This window comes from Phyllobates terribilis, unplaced genomic scaffold (genome assembly GCF_046119375.1).
Source record: "Phyllobates terribilis strain yellow unplaced genomic scaffold, ASM4611937v1 Scaffold_11__3_contigs__length_659146591, whole genome shotgun sequence".
NCBI classification, from domain to species: domain Eukaryota; kingdom Metazoa; phylum Chordata; class Amphibia; order Anura; family Dendrobatidae; genus Phyllobates; species Phyllobates terribilis.
In genome coordinates, this window is record NW_027362771.1 from 608,522,300 (window position 1) to 608,540,401 (window position 18,102).

Below are 18,102 nucleotides of genomic sequence, written 5' to 3' on the forward strand. Positions count from 1 at the left end.
CTCGACCCACCAGCGGACAGGCACCAGTATTGGGAGAGGGGGGCTGGCCATCAGGGTTCACCGCGGCTCTGGCACAAACCCGGCGACACGGAGGTGGCACGGGCAGGAGCGGACTGGCCGTGTCGGCTTCTCGCTTTTTGGATTTTAGAAGGGCATGACATGCCTATATCTGTGTCTCCCCCTCCTTTTACTCCTCCACCTCTTTTCTTTTCGCATGACTATATGTACTTGTCACTTTTCCATGTGTTAGTTGTGTCTTCTGAGCAGTTTGTCAGCTTTTGGACACCTTTGAAGGTGTTTTCTATGTGTTTCTATGTGTTTTTGTTTGCCTGCCATTGGTTTTAACGGTGTTCGAAGGTGTTCGACGAACAGTTCGACGAACAGTTCGGTGAACACACGGGTGTTCGACGAACCGAACCGAACTCGAACACTATGGGGGTGGCTCAACACTAGTTATCAGGGATTTGTTTGTACATTGACTCTGGGGCACCATTTTGCAAAACATATGACTTGTATCCAGATATTTAACTAATCTTTCCTCTGTTGGCTCATCCGCTAATTTTTAGATATCACTGAATTAGGTGGTATAGATTACTTGCTATGATCTCCCACATACAGGACACTCAAACATGAAGGATTCCTACACCCCTGCCTGTACGTAACAGATAATCAGAAGCAGCAGCAAGGAAGACATTATACAGCAGTGCAGAGCAGTGTAGCTATGAGTTCATCACTAGGGTGACTTACTGGAAAGCAGCAGAAGCAGCATGGCTCTGTTTATGTTTGCTAATCACTCTACTCATCCTGTATTGATAATCCTAAAAAGGCAGCAGGGATATGAGCTAGCAGTTAGACTTCATTTGACCAAGATTGATTTTGGCAAATTTTGAGAATCGTTAATCACTGATTGAACTGACATCGATGTAACATAGATGGTAAATTATGTAATTAATTCTGATGCCTAAAGCCAACATGACTATTCATATGCCGTATTCTTATGTATGACTTGCTCACATGTTCCTTTTCTTCTACAGCACAGTGAAGATCACTTGATGATACATTTGCTTTCTTAGAGAACACAGAAGCAAAATAGGAATTTAAAAGTTCAGTTTTCTCAACATCTTTATTGACCACTTTACCCTTTTCATCCTTTAAAAATCCTATAGCATCTTTGGCTATTCTTTAACTTTTGACTTACTTCCAAAAACCTTTCTTATTGACTTTGATCTCTCTTGCAAGCCTCACTTCATTACTGGCTCTAGCTCTTCTAATGCTAGCCCAGCTTTCCCTGCAGACAGCATTATATTCTTCTTTCCATTTGATATTCATTTCTTTGTTCCTTTTTAGCAAGCTTTTCAGTTCAGTATTCAGCCATCCTGGTCTCCATATATGCTTTCAATTCTTCCTTCTTTTCAGGATTGTTACTGATTGTGCTGTGAGAATTTAATTTAGCAAAATCTCCCATCCTTCCTGGACATTACTTTCCTTTAGAACATCCTACCTTTCCTTCCTTTTTACTGAGTCCATTAAAAACTGCCTTTCTACAGTCCAATCTTAAAATCTCAGTTTTCGCAGGTTTTCCTCCTTTTGTAGTTCAAAAGTATAGGATAGAATTACCGCTGCCTCCTAAAATCTCTATCCCCTTTACTTCCTCAACTGTTTCCTAATTTTTAGTAAAAATTAGATCCAAATAAATGATGGTGGCGGTGGGATTTGAAACCATGCCTCCAGAGAGATTGAAGCCTAAATCCAGCACCTTAGACTGCTCGGCCACGCTACCTCTTACATATGTTTAATGTTATTTATATCAAAAGTTTGCTTTTGATGTAAGTGGCAGAAAATATTTTATAATCAATAATACAAAGAGACAAATGTTATTATGCAACAGCAACGTAATTATTAGGGAATTGTTTGTACATTGACTCTGGGGCACCATTTTACAAAACATATGACTTGTATCCAGATATTTAACTAATCTTTCCTCTGTTGGCTCATCTGCTAATTTTTAGATATCACTGAATTAGGTGGTATAGATTACTTGCTATGATCTCCCATATACAGGACCCTCAAATATGAAGGATTCCTACACCCCTGCCTGTATGTAACAGATAATCAGAAGCAGCAGCAAGGAAGACATTATACAGCAGTGCAGAGCTGTGTAGCTATGAGTTCATCAATAGGGTGACTTACTGGAAAGCAGCAGAAGCAGCATGGCACTGTTTATGTTTGCTAGTCACTCTGCTCATCCTGTATTGATAATCCTAAAAAGGCAGCAGTGATATGAGCTAGCAGTTAGACTTCTTTTGACCAAGATTGATTTTGGCAAATTTTGAGAATGGTTGATCATTGATTGAACTGACATGGATGTAACATAGATGGTAAATTATGTAGTTAATTCTGATGCCTAAAGCCAACATGACTATTCATATGCCGTATTCATATGTATGACTTGCTCACATTTTCCTTTTCTTCTACAGCACAGTGAAAATCACTTGATGTTACATTTGCTTTCTTAGAGAACACAGAAGCAAAATAGGAATTTAAAAGTTCAGTTTTCTCAACATCTTTATTGACCACTTTACCCTTTTCATCCTTTAAAAATCCTATAGCATCTTTGGCTATTCTTTAACTTTTGACTTACTTCCAAAAACCTTTCTTATTGCCTTTGATCTCTCTTGCAAGCCTCACTTCATTACTGGCTCTAGCTCTTCTAATGCTAGCCCAGCTTTCCCTGCAGACAGCATTATATTCTTCTTTCCATTTGATATTCATTTCTTTGTTCCTTTTTAGCAAGCTTTTCAGTTCAGTATTCAGCCATCCTGGTCTCCATATATGCTTTCAATTCTTCCTTCTTTTCGGGATTGTTACTGATTGTGCTGTGAGAATTTAATTTAGCAAAATCTCCCATCCTTCCTGGACATTACTTTCCTTTAGAACATCCTACCTTTCCTTCCTTTTTACTGAGTCCATTAAAAACTGCCTTTCTACAGTCCAATCTTAAAATCTCAGTTTTCGCAGGTTTTCCTCCTTTTGTAGTTCAAAAGTATAGGATAGAATTACCGCTGCCTCCTAAAATCTCTATCCCCTTTACTTCCTCAACTGTTTCCTAATTTTTAGTAAAAATTAGATCCAAATAAATGATGGTGGCGGTGGGATTTGAAACCATGCCTCCAGAGAGATTGAAGCCTAAATCCAGCACCTTAGACTGCTCGGCCACGCTACCTCTTACATATGTTTAATGTTATTTATATCAAAAGTTTGCTTTTGATGTAAGTGGCAGAAAATATTTTATAATCAATAATACAAAGAGACAAATGTTATTATGCAACAGCAACGTAATTATTAGGGAATTGTTTGTACATTGACTCTGGGGCACCATTTTACAAAACATATGACTTGTATCCAGATATTTAACTAATCTTTCCTCTGTTGGCTCATCTGCTAATTTTTAGATATCACTGAATTAGGTGGTATAGATTACTTGCTATGATCTCCCATATACAGGACCCTCAAATATGAAGGATTCCTACACCCCTGCCTGTATGTAACAGATAATCAGAAGCAGCAGCAAGGAAGACATTATACAGCAGTGCAGAGCTGTGTAGCTATGAGTTCATCAATAGGGTGACTTACTGGAAAGCAGCAGAAGCAGCATGGCACTGTTTATGTTTGCTAGTCACTCTGCTCATCCTGTATTGATAATCCTAAAAAGGCAGCAGTGATATGAGCTAGCAGTTAGACTTCTTTTGACCAAGATTGATTTTGGCAAATTTTGAGAATGGTTGATCATTGATTGAACTGACATGGATGTAACATAGATGGTAAATTATGTAGTTAATTCTGATGCCTAAAGCCAACATGACTATTCATATGCCGTATTCATATGTATGACTTGCTCACATTTTCCTTTTCTTCTACAGCACAGTGAAAATCACTTGATGTTACATTTGCTTTCTTAGAGAACACAGAAGCAAAATAGGAATTTAAAAGTTCAGTTTTCTCAACATCTTTATTGACCACTTTACCCTTTTCATCCTTTAAAAATCCTATAGCATCTTTGGCTATTCTTTAACTTTTGACTTACTTCCAAAAACCTTTCTTATTGCCTTTGATCTCTCTTGCAAGCCTCACTTCATTACTGGCTCTAGCTCTTCTAATGCTAGCCCAGCTTTCCCTGCAGACAGCATTATATTCTTCTTTCCATTTGATATTCATTTCTTTGTTCCTTTTTAGCAAGCTTTTCAGTTCAGTATTCAGCCATCCTGGTCTCCATATATGCTTTCAATTCTTCCTTCTTTTCGGGATTGTTACTGATTGTGCTGTGAGAATTTAATTTAGCAAAATCTCCCATCCTTCCTGGACATTACTTTCCTTTAGAACATCCTACCTTTCCTTCCTTTTTACTGAGTCCATTAAAAACTGCCTTTCTACAGTCCAATCTTAAAATCTCAGTTTTCGCAGGTTTTCCTCCTTTTGTAGTTCAAAAGTATAGGATAGAATTACCGCTGCCTCCTAAAATCTCTATCCCCTTTACTTCCTCAACTGTTTCCTAATTTTTAGTAAAAATTAGATCCAAATAAATGATGGTGGCAGTGGGATTTGAAACCATGCCTCCAGAGAGATTGAAGCCTAAATCCAGCACCTTAGACTGCTCGGCCACGCTACCTCTTACATATGTTTAATGTTATTTATATCAAAAGTTTGCTTTTGATGTAAGTGGCAGAAAATATTTTATAATCAATAATACAAAGAGACAAATGTTATTATGCAACAGCAACGTAATTATTAGGGAATTGTTTGTACATTGACTCTGGGGCACCATTTTACAAAACATATGACTTGTATCCAGATATTTAACTAATCTTTCCTCTGTTGGCTCATCTGCTAATTTTTAGATATCACTGAATTAGGTGGTATAGATTACTTGCTATGATCTCCCATATACAGGACCCTCAAATATGAAGGATTCCTACACCCCTGCCTGTATGTAACAGATAATCAGAAGCAGCAGCAAGGAAGACATTATACAGCAGTGCAGAGCTGTGTAGCTATGAGTTCATCAATAGGGTGACTTACTGGAAAGCAGCAGAAGCAGCATGGCACTGTTTATGTTTGCTAGTCACTCTGCTCATCCTGTATTGATAATCCTAAAAAGGCAGCAGTGATATGAGCTAGCAGTTAGACTTCTTTTGACCAAGATTGATTTTGGCAAATTTTGAGAATGGTTGATCATTGATTGAACTGACATGGATGTAACATAGATGGTAAATTATGTAGTTAATTCTGATGCCTAAAGCCAACATGACTATTCATATGCCGTATTCATATGTATGACTTGCTCACATTTTCCTTTTCTTCTACAGCACAGTGAAAATCACTTGATGTTACATTTACTTTCTTAGAGAACACAGAAGCCAAATAGGAATTTAAAAGTTCAGTCTTCTCAACATCATTATTGACAACATTACCTTTTTCATCTTTTAAAAATCCTATAGCATCTTTGGTTTTCTTTAACTTTTGACTTACTTCCAAAATCCTTTCTTATTGCTTTTGGTCTCTCTTGCAAGCCTCAATTCATTACTGGCTTTAGCTCTTCTAACTCTAGCCCAGCTTTCCCTGCAGATAGCATTATATTCTTCTTTAGATATGAACCCTTCTTTCCATTTGATACTCATTTCTTTGTTCCTTTTCAGCAAGCTTTTAAGTTCAGTATTCAGCCATCCTGGTCTCAATAAATGCTTTCCATTCTTCCTTCTTTTCGGGATTGTTACTGACTGTGCAGTGAGAATTTAATTTAGCAAAATCTCCCATCTTTCCTGGACATTTCTTTCCTTTAGAACATCCTACCTTTCCTTACTTTTTACTGAGTCCATTAAAAACTGTCTTTCTACAGTCCAATCTTAAAATCTCAGTTTTCGCAGGTTTTCCTCCATTTGTAGTTCAAAATTATAGAATACTATGATCGCTGCCTCCTAAGTTCTCAACCCCCTTTACTTCCTCAACCGTTTCCTAATTTTTGGTAAAAATTTGATCCAAATAAATAATGGCAGTGGTGGGATTTGAACCCACGCCTCCAGAGAGACTGGATCCTTAATCCAGCGCCTTAGACCGCTCGGCTATGCTACCTCTTGCATGTGTTTAAAGTTATTTATATCAGTAGTTTGCTTTTGATGTAAGTGGCAGAAAATATTTTATATCCAATATGACAAAAAGACAAATGTTATTATGGAACAGCAACGTAATTATCAGGGAATTGTTTGTACATTGACTCTGGGGCACCATTTTACAAAACATATGACTTGTATCCAGATATGTAACTAATCTTTCCTCTGTTGGCTCATCCACTAATTTTTAGATATCTCTGAATTAGGTGGTATAGATTACTTGCTATGATCTCCCATATACAGGACCCTCAAACATGAAGGATTCCTACACCCCTGCCTGTACGTAACAGATAATCAGAAGCAGCAAGGAAGACATTACACAGCAGTGCAGAGCAGTGTAGCTATGAATCCATCACTAGGGTGACATACTGGAAAGCAGCAGAAGCAGCATGGCTCTGTTTTTGTTTGCTAATCACTCTACTCATCCTGTATTGATAATCCTAAAAAGGCAGCAGGGATATGAGCTAGCAGTTAGACTTCTTTTGACCAAGATTGATTTTGGCACATTTTGAGAATGGTTGATCATTGATTGAACTGACATGGATGTAACATAGATGGTAAATTATGTAATTAATTCTGATGCCTAAAGCCAACATGACTATTCACATGCCGTATTCATACGTATGATTTGCTCACATGTTCTTTTTCTTCTACAGCACAGTGAAGATCACTTGATGTTACATTTACTTTCTTAGAGAACACAGAAGCCAAATAGGAATTTAAAAGTTCAGTCTTCTCAACATCATTATTTACCACTTTACCCTTTTCATCTTTTAAAAATCCTATAGCATCTTTGGCTTTTCTTTAACTTTTGACTTACTTCCAAAATCCTTTCTTATTGCTTTTGGTCTGTCTTGCAAGCCTCAATTCATTACTGGCTTTAGCTCTTCTCACGCTAGCCCAGCTTTCCCTGCAGACAGCATTATATTCTTCTTTCCATTTGATATTCATTTCTTTGTTCCTTTTTAGCAAGCTTTTCAGTTCAGTATTCAGCCATCCTGGTCTCCATAAATGCTTTCCATTCTTCCTTCTTTTCGGGATTGTTACTGATTGTGCTGTGAGAATTTAATTTAGCAAAATCTCCCATCCTTCCTGGACATTACTTTCCTTTAGAACATCCTACCTTTCCTTCCTTTTTACTGAGTCCATTAAAAACTGCCTTTCTACAGTCCAATCTTAAAATCTCAGTTTTCGCAGGTTTTCCTCCTTTTGTAGTTCAAAAGAATAGGATAGAATTACCGCTGCCTCCTAAAATCTCTATCACCTTTACTTCCTCAACTGTTTCCTAATTTTTGGTAAAAATTAGATCCAAATAAATGATGGTGGCTGTGGGATTTGAACCCAAGCCTCCAGAGAGACTGGAGCCTAAACCCAGCACCTTTGACTGCTCGGCCACGCTACCTCTTACATATGTTTAATGCTATTTATATCAAAAGTTTGCTTTTGATGTAAGTGGCAGAAAATATTTTATATCCAATAATACAAAAAGACAAATGTTATTATGTATGAGCAACGTAATTATCAGGGATTTGTTTGTACATTGACTCTGGGGCACCATTTTACAAAACATATGACTTGTATCCAGATATTTAACTAATCTTTCCTCTGTTGGCTCATCCGCTAATTTTTAGATATCACTGAATTAAGTCGTATAGATTACTTGCTATGATCTCCCATATACAGGACACTCAAACATGAAGGATTCCTACACCCCTGCCTGTACGTAACAGATAATCAGAAGCAGCAGCAAGGAAGACATTATACAGCAGTGCAGAGCAGTGTAGCTATGAGTTCATCAATAGGTTGACTTACTGGATAGCAGCAGAAGCAGCATGGCTCTGTTTATGTTTGCTAATCACTCTACTCATCCTGTATTGATAATCCTAAAAAGGCAGCAGGGATATGAGCTAGCAGTTAGACTTCTTTTGACCAAGATTGATTTTGGCAAATTTTGAGAATGGTTGATCATTGATTGAACTGACATGGATGTAACATAGATGGTAAATTATGTAGTTAATTCTGATGCCTAAAGCCAACATGACTATTCATATGCCGTATTCATACGTATGACTTGCTCACATGTTCCTTTTCTTCTACAGCACAGTGAAGATCACTTGATGTTACATTTGCTTTCTTAGAGAACACAGAAGCAAAACAGGAATTTAAAAGTTCAGTCTTCTCAACATCATTATTGACCACTTTACCCTTTTCATCCTTTAAAAATCCTATAGCATCTTTGGCTTTTCTTTAACTTTTGACTTACTTCCAAAATCCTTTCTTATTGCTTTTGGTCTCTCTTGCAAGCCTCACTTCATTACTGGCTTTAGCTCTTCTAACGCTAGCCCACCTTTCCCTGCAGACAGCATTATATTCTTCTTTAGATATGAACCCTTCTTTTCATTTGATATTCATTTCTTTGTTCCTTTTTAGCAAGCTTTTAAGTTCAGTATTCAGCCATCCTGGTCTCCATAATTGCTTTCCATTCTTCCTTCTTTTCGGGATTGTTACTGATTGTGCAGTGAGAATTTAATTTAGCAAAATCTCCCATCCTTCGTGGACATTTCTTTCCTTTATAACATTCTACCTTTCCTTCCTTTTTACTGAGTCCATTAAAAACTGCCTTTCTACAGTCCAATCTTAAAATCTCAGTTTTCGCAGGTTTTCCACCTTTTGTAGTTCAAAAGTATAGGATAGAATTACCGCTGTCTCCTAAATTCTCAATCCCCTTTACTTCCTCAACTGTTTCCTAATTTTTGGTAAAAATTAGATCCAAATAAATAAAGGCAGCAGTGGGATTTGAACCCAAGCCTCCAAAGAGACTGGAGCCTTAATCCAGCGCCTTAGACCGCTCGGCCACGCTACCTCATAAGGATGTAATAACTTATTTAAATTAGATATTTGCTAATGATATAAGTGGCAGAAAACATTGTATATCTAATTAGACAAAAATACAAATGTTATTATGCATGAGCAACGTAATTATCAGGGATTTGTTTGTACATTGACTCTGGGGCACCATTTTGCAAAACATATGACTTGTATCCAGATATTTAACTAATCTTTCCTCTGTTGGCTCAACCGCTAATTTTTAGATATCACTGAATTAGGTGGTATAGATTACTTGCTATGATCTCCCACATACAGGACACTCAAACATGAAGGATTCCTACACCCCAGCCTGTACGTAACAGATAATCAGAAGCAGCAGCAAGGAAGACATTATACAGCAGTGCAGAGCAGTGTAGCTATGAATCCATCACTAGTGTGACTTACTGGAAAGCAGCAGAAGCAGCATGGCTCTGTTTATGTTTGCTAATCACTCTGCTCATCCTGTATTGATAATCCTAAAAAGGCAGCAGGGATATGAGCTAGCAGTTAGACTTCATTTGACCAAGATTGATTTTGGCAAATTTTGAGAATCGTTGATCATTGATTGAACTGACATCGATGTACCATAGATGGTAAATTATGTAATTAATTATGATGCCTAAAGCCAACATGACTATTCATATGCCGTATTGTTATGTATGACTTGCTCACATGTTCCTTTTCTTCTACAGCACAGTGAAGATCACTTGATGTTACATTTGCTTTCTTAGAGAACACAGAAGCAAAACAGGAATTTAAAAGTTCAGTCTTCTCAACATCATTATTGACCACTTTACCCTTTTCATCCTTTAAAAATCCTATAGCATCTTTGGCTTTTCTTTAACTTTAGACTTACTTCCAAAATCCTTTCTTATTGCTTTTGGTCTCTCTTGCAAGCCTCACTTCATTACTGGCTTTAGCTCTTCTAACGCTAGCCCACCTTTCCCTGCAGACAGCATTATATTCTTCTTTAGATTTGAACCCTTCTTTTCATTTGATATTCATTTCTTTGTTACTTTTTAGCAAGCTTTTAAGTTCAGTATTCAGCCATCCTGCTCTCCATAAATGCTTTCCATTCTTCCTTCTTTTCGGGATTGTTACTGATTGTGCAGTGAGAATTTAATTTAGCAAAATCTCCCATCCTTCCTGGACATTTCTTTCCTTTATAACATTCTACCTTTCCTTCCTTTTTACTGAGTCCATTAAAAACTGCCTTTCTACAGTCCAATCTTAAAATCTTAGTTTTCACAGGTTTTCCACCTTTTGTAGTTAAAAAGTATAGGATAGAATTAACGCTGCCTCCTAAATTCTCAATCCCCTTTACTTCCTCAACTGTTTTCTAATTTTTGGTAAAAATTAGATCCAAATAAATAATAGCTGCGATGGGATTTGAACCCATGCCTCCAGAGAGATGGGAGCCTTAATCCTGCGCCTTAGACCGCTCGGCCACGCTACATCAGACGGATGATCAAACTTATTTAAATCAGAAATTTGCTAATGATATAAGTGGCAGAAAACATTGTATATCTAATTAGACAAAAATACAAATGTTATTATGCATGAGCAACGTAGTTATCAGGGATTTGTTTTTACATTGACTCTGGGGTACCATTTTGCAAAACATATGACTTGTCTCCAGATATTTAACTAATCTTTCCTCTGTTGGCTCATCGGCTAATTTTTAGATATCACTGAATTAGGTGGTATAGATTACTTGCTATGATCTCCCACATACAGGACACTCAAACATGAAGGATCCCTACACCCCTGCCTGTACGTAACAGATAATCAGAAGCAGCAGCAAGTAAGACATTATACAGCAGTGCAGAGCAGTGTAGCTATGAGTTCATCACTAGGGTGACTTACTGGAAAGCAGCAGAAGCAGCATGGCTCTGTGTATGTTTGCTAATCACTGTGCTCATCCTGTATTGATAATCCTAAAAATGCAGCAGGGATATGAGCTAGCAGTTAGACCTCATTTGACCAAGATTGATTTTGGCAAATTTTGAGAATGGTTGATCATTGATTGAACTGACATGGATGTAACATAGATGGTAAATTATGTAATTAATTCTTATGTCTAAAGCTAACATGAACACTCATATGCAGTATTCATACGTATGACTTTTTCACATGTTCCTTTTCTTCTACAGCACAGTGAAGATCACTTGATGTTACATTTGCTTTCTTAGAGAACAGAGAAGCCAAATAGGAATTTAAAAGTTCAGTCTTCTCAACATCATTATTGACCACATTACCCTTTTCATCTTTTAAAAATCCTATAGCATCTTTGGCTTTTCTTTAACTTTTGACTTACTTCCAAAATCCTTTCTTATTGCTTTTGGTCTTTCTTGCAAGCCTCAATTCATTACTGGCTTTAGCTCTTCTAACGCTAGCCCAGCTTTCCCTGCAGACAGCATTATATTCTTCTTTAGATATGAACCGTTCTTTCCATTTGATACTCATTTCTTTGTTCCTTTTCAGCAAGCTTTTAAGTTCAGTATTCAGCCTTCCTGGTCTCAATAAATGCTTTCCATTCTTCCTTCTTTTCGGAATTGTTACTGATTGTGCAGTGAGAATTAAATTTAGCAAAATCTCCCATCTTTCCTGGACATTTCTTTCCTTTAGAACATCCTACCTTTCCTTACTTTTTACTGAGACCATTAAAAACTGACTTTCTACAGTCCAATCTTAAAATCTCAGTTTTCGCAGGTTTTCCTCCTTTTTAAGTTCAAAATTTTAGGATAGCATGATCGCTGCCTCATAAGTTCTCATCCCCCTTTACATCCTCAACCGTTTCCTAATTTTTGGTAATAATTTGATCCAAATAGATAATGGCAGTGGTGGGACTTGAACCCACGCCTCCAGAGAGACTGGAGCCTAAATCCAGCGCCTTAGACCGCTTGGCCACGCTACCGCTTACATATGTTTGAAGTTATTTATATCAGAAGTTTGCTTTTGATGTAAGTGGCAGAAAATATTTTATATCCAATATGACAAAAAGACAAATGTTATTATGCAACAGCAACGTAATTATCAGGGAATTGTTTGTACATTGACTTTGGGGCACCATTTTACAAAACATATGACTTGTATCCAGATATTTAACTAATCTTTCCTCTGTTGGCTCATCCACTAATTTTTAGATATCACTGAATTAGGTGGTATAGATTATTTGCTATGATCTCCCACATACAGGACACTCAAACATGAAGGATTCCTACACCCCTGCCTGTATGTAACAGATAATCAGAAGCAGCAGCAAGGAATACATTATACAGCAGTGCAGAGCAGTGTAGCTATGAATCCATCACTAGGGTGACTTACTGGAAAGCAGCAGAAGCAGCATGGCTCTGTTTATGTTTGCTAATCACTCTACTCATCCTGTATTGATAATCCTAAAAGGCAGCAGGGATATGAGCTAGCAGTTAGACTTCTTTTGACCAAGATTGATTTTGGCAAATTTTGAGAATGGTTGATCATTGATTGAACTGACATGGAAGTAACATAGATGGTAAATTATGTAACTAATTCTGATGCCTAAAGCCAACATGACTATTCACATGCTGTATTCATACGTATGACTTGCTCACAAGTTCCTTTTCTTCTACAGCACAGTGAAGATCACTTGATGTTACATTTACTTTCTTAGAGAACACAGAAGCCAAATAGGAAATTAAAAGTTCAGTCTTCTCAACATCATTATTGACCACTTTACCCTTTTCATCTTTTAAAAATCCTAAAGCATCTTTGGCTTTTCTTTAACTTTTGACTTACTTCCAAAATCCTTTCTTATTGCTTTTGGTCTCTCTTGCAAGCCTCAATTCATTACTGGCTTTAGCTCTTCTAATGCTAGCCCAGCTTTCCCTGCAGACAGCATTATATTCTTCTTTCCATTTGATATTCATTTCTTTGTTCCTTTTTAGCAAGCTTTTAAGTTCAGTATTCAGCCGTCCTGGTCTCCATAAATGCTTTCCATTCTTCCTTCTTTTCGGGATTGTTACTGATTGTGCTGTGAGAATTTAATTTAGCAAAATCTCCCATCCTTCCTGGACATTACTTTCCTTTAGAACATCCTACCTTTCCTTCCTTTTTACTGAGTCCATTAAAACTGCCTTTCTACAGTCCAATCTTAAAATCTCAGTTTTCGCAGGTTTTCCTCCTTTTGTAGTTCAAAAGTATAGGATAGAATTACCGCTGCCTCCTAAAATCTCTATCCCCTTTTCTTCCCCAACTGTTTCCTAATTTTTGGTAAAAATTAGATCCAAATAAATGATGGCAGCGGTGGGATTTGAACCCAAGCCTCCAGAGAGACTGAAGCCTAAATCCAGCACCTTAGACTGCTCGGCCACGCTACCTCTTACATATGTTTAATGTTATTTATATGAAAAGTTTGCTTTTCATGTAAGTGGCAGAAAATATTTTATATCCAATAATACAAAAAGACAAATATTATTATGTATGAGTAATGTAATTATCAGGGAATTGTTTGTACATTGACTCTGGGGCACCATTTTACAAAACATATGACTTGTATCCAGATATTTAATTAATCTTTCCTCTGTTGGCTCATCCGCTAATTTTTAGATATCACTGAATTAGGTGGTATAGATTACTTGCTATGATCTCCCATATACAGGACACTCAAACATGAAGGATTCCTACACCCCTGCCTGTACGTAACAGATAATCAGAAGCAGCAGCAAGGAAGACATTATACAGCAGTGCAGAGCAGTGTAGCTATGAGTTCATCAATAGGTTGACTTACTGGATAGCAGCAGAAGCAGCATGGCTCTGTTTATGTTTGCTAATCACTCTACTCATCCTGTATTGATAATCCTAAAAGGCAGCAGGGATATGAGCTAGCAGTTAGACTTCTTTTGACCAAGATTGATTTTGGCAAATTTTGAGAATGGTTGATCATTGATTGAACTGACATGGATGTAACATAGATGGTAAATTATGTAGTTAATTCTGATGCCTAAAGCCAACATGACTATTCATGTGCCGTATTCATACGTATGACTTGCTCACATGTTCCTTTTCTTCTACAGCACAGTGAAGATCACTTGATGTTACATTTGCTTTCTTAGAGAACACAGAAGCAAAACAGGAATTTAAAAGTTCAGTCTTCTCAACATCATTATTGACCACTTTACCCTTTTCATCCTTTAAAAATCCTATAGCATCTTTGGCTTTTCTTTAACTTTTGACTTACTTCCAAAATCCTTTCTTATTGCTTTTGGTCTCTCTTGCAAGCCTCACTTCATTACTGGCTTTAGCTCTTCTAACGCTAGCCCACCTTTCCCTGCAGACAGCATTATATTCTTCTTTAGATATGAACCCTTCTTTTCATTTGATATTCATTTCTTTGTTCCTTTTTAGCAAGCTTTTAAGTTCAGTATTCAGCCATCCTGGTCTCCATAAATGCTTTCCATTCTTCCTTCTTTTCGGGATTGTTACTGATTGTGCAGTGAGAATTTAATTTAGCAAAATCTCCCATCCTTACTGGACATTTCTTTCCTTTATAACATTCTACCATTCCTTCCTTTTTACTGAGTCCATTAAAAACTGCCTTTCTACAGTCCAATCTTAAAATCTCAGTTTTCGCAGGTTTTGCATCTTTTGTAGTTCAAAAGTATAGGATAGAATTACCGCTGTCTCCTAAATTCTCAATCCCCTTTACTTCCTCAACTGTTTCCTAATTTTTGATAAAAATTAGATCCAAATAAATAATGTCAGCGGTGGGATTTGAACCCACGCCTCCAGAGAGACTGGAGCCTTAATCCAGCGCCTTAGACCGCTCGGCCACGCTACCTCATACGGATATTCAAACTTATTTAAATTAGATATTTGCTAATGATATAAGTGGCAGAAAATATTGTATATCTAATTAGACAAAAATACAAATGTTATTATGCATGAGCAACGTAATTATTAGGGATTTGTTTGTACATTGACTCTGGGGCACCATTTTGCAAAACATATGACTTGTATCCAGATATTTAACTAATCTTTCCTCTGTCGGCTCCACCGCTAATTTTTAGATATCACTGAATTAGGTGGTATAGATTACTTGCTATGATCTCCCACATACAGGACACTCAAACATGAAGGATTCCCACACCCCAGCCTGTAAGTAACAGATAATCAGAAGCAGCAGCAAGGAAGACATTATACAGCAGTGTAGAGCAGTGTAGCTATGAATGCATCACTAGGGTGACTTACTGGAAAGCAGCAGAAGCAGCATGGCTCTGTTTATGTTTGCTAATCACTCTGCTCATCCTGTATTGATAATCCTAAAAAGGCAGCAGGGATATGAGCTAGCAGTTAGACTTCATTTGACCAAGATTGATTTTGGCAAATTTTGAGAATGGTTGATCATTGATTGAACTGACATCGATGTAACATAGATGGTAAATTATGTAATTAATTCTGATGCCTAAAGCCAACATGACTATTCATATGCCGTATTGTTATGTATGACTTGCTCACATGTTCCTTTTCTTCTACAGCACATTGAAGATCACTTGATGTTACATTGGCTTTCTTAGAGAACAGAGAAGCCAAATAGGAATTTAAAAGTTCAGTCTTCTCAACATCATTATTGACCACATTACACTTTTCATGTTTTAAAAATCCTATAGCATCTTTGGCTTTTCTTTAACTTTTGACTTACTTCCAAAATCCTTTCTTATTGCTTTTGGTCTCTCTTGCAAGCCTCAATTCATTACTGGCTTTAGCTCTTCTAACGCTAGCCCAGCTTTCCCTGCAGACAGCATTATATTCTTCTTTAGATATGAACCCTTCTTTCCATTTGATACTCATTTCTTTGTTCCTTTTCAGCAAGCTTTTAAGTTCAGTATTCAGCCTTCCTGGTCTCAATAAATGCTTTCCATTCTTCCTTCTTTTCGGGATTGTTACTGATTGTGCAGTGAGAATTAAATTTAGCAAAATCTCCCATCTTTCCTGGACATTTCTTTCCTTTAGAACATCCTACTTTTCCTTACTTTTTACTGAGTCCATTAAAAACTGTCTTTCTACAGTCCAATCTTAAAATCTCAGTTTTCGCAGGTTTTCCTCCTTTTGTACTTCAAAATTTTAGGATAGCATGATCGCTGCCTCCTAAGTTCTCAACGCCCTTTACTTCCTCAACCGTTTCCTAATTTTTGGTAAAAATTTGATCCAAATAAATAATGGCAGCTGTGGGATTTGAACCCACGCCTCCAGAGAGACTGGAGCCTAAATCCAGCACCTTAGACCGCTCGGCCACGCTAACTCTTACATATGTTTAATGTTATTTATATCAAAAGTTTGCTTTTGATGCAAGTGGCAGAAAATATTTTATATCCAATAATACAAAAAGACAAATGTTATTATGTATGAGCAACGTAATTATCAGGGATTTGTTTGTACATTGACTCTGGGGCACCATTTTACAAAACATATGACTTGTATCCAGATATTTAACTAATCTTTCCTCTGTTGGCTCATCCGCTAATATTTAGATATCACTGAATTAGGTGGTATAGATTACTTAGAATCAAAGAATGGTAGAGTTGGAAGGGACCTCCTGGGTCATCTGGTCCAACCCCCTGCTCAAAGCAGGATTCACTAGATCATCTCAGACAGATGTCTGTCCAGCCTCTGTTTGAAGACGTCCATTGAAGGGGAACTCACCACCTCTCGTGGCAGCCTGTTCCACTCATTAATCACCCTAACTGTCAAAAAGTTTTTTCTAATATCTAATCTGTGTCTCCTCCCATTTAGTTTCATCCCATTGCTTCTAGTCTTTCCTTGTGCAAATGAGAATAAAGATGATCCTTCTACAATGTGACAGCCCTTGACATATTTGTAGACAGCTATTAAGTCTCCTCTCAGTCTTCTTTTTTGCAAGCTAAACATTCCCAAATCCTGCAACCGTTCCTCATAGTACATGGTTTGCAGACCAGTCACCATTCTGGTCGCTCTTCTCTGAACTTGCTCCAGTTTGTCTATGTCTTTTTTAAAATGTGGTGCCCAAAACTGTACACAGTATTCCAGATGAGGTCTGACCAAAGAGGAGTAAAGACCGATAATGACTTCACGTGAACTAGACTGTATGCTTCTGTTAATACATCCCAGAATTGTATTTGCCTTTTTTGCTGCTGCATCACACTGTTGACTCATGTTCAGTCTATGATCTATTAGTATACCTAAGTCTTTTTCACATGTACTGTTGCTTAGCTCTATTCCTCCCATTCTGTATATGCTTTTTTCATTTTTATTGCTCAGATGTAGTACTTTGCATTTTTCCCTGTTAAAAACCATTCTGTTGGTTGCTGCCCACTGCTCCAGTTTATTTAGGTCCTTTTGAATCCTCTCTCTCTCTTCTCTAGTATTAGCTATCCCTCTTAGCTTTGTATCATCAGCAAATTTAATCAGTTTACCCTCAATTCCTTCATCTAAATCATTGATAAAGATGTTGAACAATACAGGTCCCAGGACGGAGCCCTGTGGTACCCCACTTGAGACATTCATCCAGCTGGATGTGAAGCCATTTACAACCACCCTTTGAGTCCGATCACTAAGCCAGTTATGAATCCACCTAACAGTTGCCTGGTCCATTGCATACTTGGTCATTTTTTCAATAAGGATGGTGTGAGATACTTTGTCAAATGCTTTGCTGAAGTCAAGATATACTATATCTACAGCATTTCCCTGATCCACCCAGTCAGTGATTCTGTCATAGAAGGAAATTAAGTTAGTCTGACATGACTTGTTAGTTACAAACCCATGCTGACTCTGGTTAATCACTTCATTCTTATCCATGTACTTACACACATGTTGTTTAATAATTTGTTCAAAGATCTTTCCTGGTATAGAAGTCAGACTCACTTGCTATGATCTCCCATATACAGGACACTCAAACATGAAGGATTCCTACACCCCTGCCTGTACGTAAAAGAAAATTAGAAGCAGCAGCAAGGAAGACATTAAACAGCAGTGCAGAGCAGTGTAGCTATGAGTTCATCAATAGGTTGACTTACTGGATAGCAGCAGAAGCAGCATTGCTCTGTTTATGTTTGCT

General features: G+C 37.4%; 5 non-coding genes across 5 annotated transcripts; all 5 read right to left on the reverse strand.

The window, feature by feature from the left end:
• Nucleotides 1-6,041: 6,041 nt before the first annotated feature.
• TRNAL-AAG (transfer RNA leucine (anticodon AAG)) lies at nt 6,042-6,126 on the reverse strand. The gene has a single exon. It is a non-coding gene; the product is annotated as a tRNA-Leu (tRNA).
• Nucleotides 6,127-8,945: 2,819 nt separating this feature from the next.
• Nucleotides 8,946-9,027, reverse strand: TRNAL-AAG (transfer RNA leucine (anticodon AAG)). Its single transcript has one exon. It is a non-coding gene; the product is annotated as a tRNA-Leu (tRNA).
• Nucleotides 9,028-11,867: 2,840 nt separating this feature from the next.
• On the reverse strand, nt 11,868-11,949 carry TRNAL-UAG (transfer RNA leucine (anticodon UAG)). The gene has a single exon. It is a non-coding gene; the product is annotated as a tRNA-Leu (tRNA).
• Nucleotides 11,950-14,768: 2,819 nt separating this feature from the next.
• Nucleotides 14,769-14,850, reverse strand: TRNAL-AAG (transfer RNA leucine (anticodon AAG)). Its single transcript has one exon. It is a non-coding gene; the product is annotated as a tRNA-Leu (tRNA).
• Nucleotides 14,851-16,229: 1,379 nt separating this feature from the next.
• Nucleotides 16,230-16,311, reverse strand: TRNAL-UAG (transfer RNA leucine (anticodon UAG)). The gene has a single exon. It is a non-coding gene; the product is annotated as a tRNA-Leu (tRNA).
• Nucleotides 16,312-18,102: the final 1,791 nt, after the last annotated feature.